This window comes from Leuciscus leuciscus (genome assembly GCF_965113295.1).
Source record: "Leuciscus leuciscus genome assembly, chromosome: 4".
Taxonomy (NCBI): Eukaryota; Metazoa; Chordata; class Actinopteri; order Cypriniformes; family Leuciscidae; genus Leuciscus; species Leuciscus leuciscus.
This window is the reverse complement of record NC_138728.1, coordinates 53,654,833-53,659,890: the sequence shown is the minus strand read 5'-3', so window position 1 is coordinate 53,659,890 and position 5,058 is coordinate 53,654,833. Positions and strand designations below refer to the sequence as shown.

The following is a 5,058-nucleotide window of genomic DNA, read 5'->3' as shown; positions in this document are numbered from 1 at the left end:
GTAGAAGCGCCACAGGTTCTTATAAGAGGGGTCCCTCTCCAAACTAGCTAAAAACAACAACAATGAGTAAAATTTCAGCAATTAAATGGCAAATTAATTTTTACAGTTAACTCCTTGAGAGTTGAAATGTTTGAATAAAAAAAACTTACCCAGAAGTTCAGGGATGGCTTTTGATGCCAGCTCCTGGGACTTCAGGAGGGTCGCCTTTGACAAAACAAAGGTCCTCCTTCCATGCCTTCACCGCCACCTGATGAATGGCCACGCCCCTGCCCAGGGTCTTCAGGACCCGGCGCATCCCGACGAGGACATTCCTACTTAGGCGGCAGGAGGTCCGAGGCGTTTCAGCGATGTAGTCAAATAACTGGGCCACATTCTGTGTGTAGTGCTTCACAGTAGTCTCTTTCATATGAGACTGCCTAAGAGAAGAGATCCACCTGCACACAGACCAAAAAAAACAACAACATCAGAAATCAGGAAACACTCAATTCAAAGTACCATCACATACGCAAACTGTCTTGAAGTGCACAGATGGGCTGATATGTACAGAATTAGGTTTGCAGCAAAAACACAAAATTCTAAAAGAATCCCATAAGAAATCTATTTGTCAGCATTACATCACAGCTGTTAAGAGCGCAACATTACCCTTACAACTTCAGGACCACGGACAGCACCGCTCTAAGACCAAAGCAAAAACACCAAGTTCGAAACTGCATCGCATCAGAAATCTATTTGACAGCTCCGTTCTACTGGTTAAACTAACTTTTCACAACACAAGAAAAACAAAACCTGCGCGTGTATTCTCGACGTTTCATTCAGAAAGCACAGACTGTTAACATGTACAATTACTTAAAAATATTCTAGTCGGGGTGCGCTGATAATTTGGAGTAGATCAGATCACTTTGATTACATGCACCGTTGAGGTGTAAAATGACACCTCAAAGTTGAGTGTAAAATGACATTTTCATAAAAGATTGACAGTTTAATCTTTAAGAAAGTCAGTTTAAAAAGTGCTGTTTCTAACACCCTGCGGTGCTCTCTATCTCGGTCACATAAAACAAACCAGTGCGGAATTATGCAGTAATGTACAGGACCAGGTCCAAAACAAAAACACCAAATTCGAAACTGCATCCCATCAGAAATTTGTCAGCATTACATCACAGCTGTTAAGAGCGCAACATTAGCCTTACAACTTCAGGACCACGGACAGCTCGATTTTACTATTTAAACAAACTTCAGAACACAAGAAGAACAGGACTTACTTATGTATCCTTGATGTCTCGTTTAAAAAGTACAGGCTGGCGAGGTTTGTCTTGCCTTCTGACATGTATCCAAGAAATTTCTTGATGCGATAAATCTTCCCGCTCACATTTTCCCTCATCTTGTAAGTCGGATCCGGGCCTTCTTGGTGCCTCCGATATTCTTCCAGCAGCGCATCTGTACACAAAGAAAGAGGAAAATAAAGAGACTGTCAGCACAGCCTTTCATAAAACATTTAACACACACACACACACACACACACACATACATATGTATGTATGTATATATATATACATATATATTATTTTTATAATTTTTGCTTTTCCTTTTTTACAAAATATTTATCAAAACAAATGTTTAAAACCGTCCAAATGTTATACTCACTCAGGACCACCACGTGAACGGGGTAGTGAGGTGGACTTGATGTTTGAGGCACCTCGCTGCTGGATGCCCGGGGGACGGAGGATGGCTGGGTGTCAGAGGGCGGCTGGGTGTCGGAGAGCTCCTCGTGGGTGGAGGGTGGAGTGGGCTCATCAGGGGCCCCACTCTCTTCCTCTGGCCCAAGGGATGAGAGGAGTTTTTTGTCACCTGCTGGACTCTGGCTGCACTCTTTGCTGAAGTCCTCCTTTTTAGCAACCGGTACCGCCGGGTAACAGTTTTGAGGGCACCTGACAGGGTGTCGATTTGGTGATTCAAATCACTGATCTGTGCCCTCATCCTTGCTACCCGGCGGTTGCAAGAAGAATTACTGCAGTCCTCGTCCTCCTCATCCTCCTCAAAAACTGGCACAGCGTCTTCCTCCGTCCAGGGGTGTTCAGCAGCTAGCAGGTCGAGGGTGGAGACCATTGGCACCTCCGGCTGAGACGCCCTCAGCGCACTCAATTTCTTCAGCACTTTTACCCGCTTGCTGGACATCATGTATTCGTCCCTGGCTGCCTCGGATATTTCCCAGTGCGACTTAATGTGACGGTCCAGGCGAGAAGTGTCCTTTCCACAGCCAGGCACCGGACAGCGTCCTTGGCAGATGTTCACCCTTCCGGACTCCAAAGAGAGGAGCAATTTCCTTTCTTCTATATTTTTTACATTATGGAACACTTTTAAGTGTTGTCCTAGTCGCGCAAACAAACGGCTACACAACGGGCACGATTCGACAGGCATGGCTGATAAAATCAGAATAAAAAGATTGCTGAGTTCAGGATAGACGTACTGCTGATGCTGAAGGTTCAGGGATCTAGAGAGTTGTGTCATGTAAAAACTCTGAACAGAGGACTTGTCTCATGAGTTCCCTCCCACTGAAGGCATAATTTGACTATAACTTAAAGGAAGTTACAGTGTAATTACTTTAAAATTTACTAGGGTTGTGAAGGTACAATTTCAAGTAATCCACTGTTATTACATGCAAAATTACTTAAAGTTATACTAGCAGGTGCGTGCTGATAATTTAAAGTAAATCAATGCAAATACATGCACCTTACTTCAAAATGTACTAGTGGTCTGCAGGTATAATTTTAAGTAATTCACAACAATTACATAGTCTCTTACTCTAAATGATACGTTCACGCCCTCTGTTCAATTTTGAAGTGAGTCACTGTTTAATGCAGTCTCAAGTATATTTTCAAGTAAGACACAAAGCAGTGATTGTACATGCATTACATTGTGACTTACTTTAAATTATACATTCAGGTCTGTAGTATATTTTCAAGTAAGACACTGTTTAATTTAAAATTACTTTAAGTCATACCCTCACAGCTATTACATAGTGACTTACAATAAAATCTAACTGTCCACTGACAGCCTACAGGAACCATTAGGTTGGTTATGTATTTAATCATTCAAGATGTGCTTACAACATAGATGGAGACAATATATTTAAAGCCTTTTATTAAATTTAAAACATAAACATATTTAGTGCAAAAGCTTATATTCAGTGCAAAAGTAACCCACTTAAATAAATAAATAATCTTAAAATGTAAGGCTTTTCTGTCAAGCACCTTTAAGGCCTGATTATAGACCAATCTAAGCGGGTTTGAGTGTGGTCTCGTTGGCCTGAGACCAACAGGACAAACAATAGGTGATGTGTGGAGAGATCATGGCATTAAAATACATGAAAGATGCTTCAGTTGTCAAACTATTCCTAATGTGTCTAAAGATGGAGATATTATTATATTTAATAGAGTTGCACATTCTTTTAATATGTGTTTTAAAACTTAGAGTTTGGTCCAAATGGACACCTAGATATTTTATCTCTGTCACGATGTAAATTTTTTGGCTATTAACATATATGTTAGGCATATCTTTAACTTTGTTGGAATGTATTTCGCTAAGTCCAATAGTTTTTTTCAATATTTAGTGTTAAGCAAGAAGATTTAAGCCAATTACTTATTTTGACCATGGCTGAGGACAATTTAGTGGCTACTTGCTCAATATCCCTCCCATGTATGTAGATGACGGCATCATCTGCGTACATGATGATGTCTACGCCCTTGCACACAGCCGGGAGATCATTGATGTAAATACTGAACAACAAGGGTCCCAGAATTGATCCTTGCGGGACCCCAGTTGTGCCGGGCTTCAGAGAGGACAATACATTTTTTACCCTCACACATTGCATCCGATGCAGTGTCTCCATGGACAGATTATACTTAGAGAGCTTAGACAGGAGGACATGGTGGCAACAACAAAATTGTTGATGATAAATTCAAAGTTATTTTTATTTTTTTCAAAATGCATGTCTTTAAAAATAAAAAAGGAAGTCAGTCAGTAATAAATACATTGGCATTCAGTAAAGTGTCAAACCCATAAAAAGTAGAATCATTGTCCATTTTACATAAAACAAATCATGACATGACCTTATGTGAGTGAGAGAGTGGCGTTCACACCAAACGCGAGTAGAGCGTCTGGCGCAAGTGATTTTCATGTCAAGTCAAAGTAAAGATGCGTTTAAGCGCATCTGGAGGTCCTGCGGCGCGAATGAGGCGCATTGAGCGCCTGACGCGATATGCGCAAGTGATTTCAGGGTGAGAAAGCGAGCGAGAAAGAATTCTGATTAGTCCAGAGCAGGGATGGGCAACAGAGTTTAGCTTCAACCCTAATCAAACACACCTGAACAAGCTAATCAAGGTCCTCAGGATTACTAGAAAATTTGATTCAGGTGATTTTTTCAGGGTTGGAGCTAAACTCTACTGATACTTCATTCAATGTGTAATGTCGCCAAGTTAGATAAAGGGTTTTATATATTGCAGAACAGAATGCAGAAAAGAGAAACATTACTATAGCTCCCATACAAGGACGCAATAATAACAAGATAATGTTACCTTCGCATTTCCCAGTGAGCATAAACAACAGCGCCGTCGTAAACAAATTTAGTCAAAGTTGTCAAAAGCCTATAAATGAACATTCAAATTCATAACAAACAGTGGATGAAAACAATCATTCACACAAATTGTCGCCCTACTGTGAATTTGCTTTATCATTTACAATAGAGATCGATCGCTAGCTGCTAGAAACATATGTTGTATGTTTTCACCAAAGTTAACGCTGACTGCATAGTTCTAGCTAATTACATTGTGTTGGTTTGGCGAACATGAACGTCAGTTTAGAAAGAAATATGGATTTTCCTGTTCAGCAAAAACAGAGCAACTGAATGTCGGACTGGAAGCCGTTCTGCCGGCGGAGTTCTCGCCACCTTTCAAAGGTTTTTCCGATGTAAATTCTGTACTTCACGCGTTCCTTATCCTTGTCCCTCTTCTTTGCAATTTGTTCATCGGAACGTCGTCTCTTTGGTCGTGTTTCGGCCATAAT

General features: G+C 40.8%; 1 long non-coding RNA gene across 1 annotated transcript; it reads right to left on the bottom strand.

Annotated features, from left to right (window-relative positions):
• Positions 1–309: 309 nt before the first annotated feature.
• On the bottom strand, positions 310–2,477 carry LOC309495999. The gene is made up of 3 exons (XR_014204925.1): positions 1,642–2,477; positions 1,260–1,434; positions 310–434 (listed from the first exon to the last, which is right to left on the bottom strand). It is a non-coding gene; the product is annotated as an uncharacterized lncRNA (long non-coding RNA).
• Between the last annotated feature and the right edge of the window lie 2,581 nt (positions 2,478–5,058).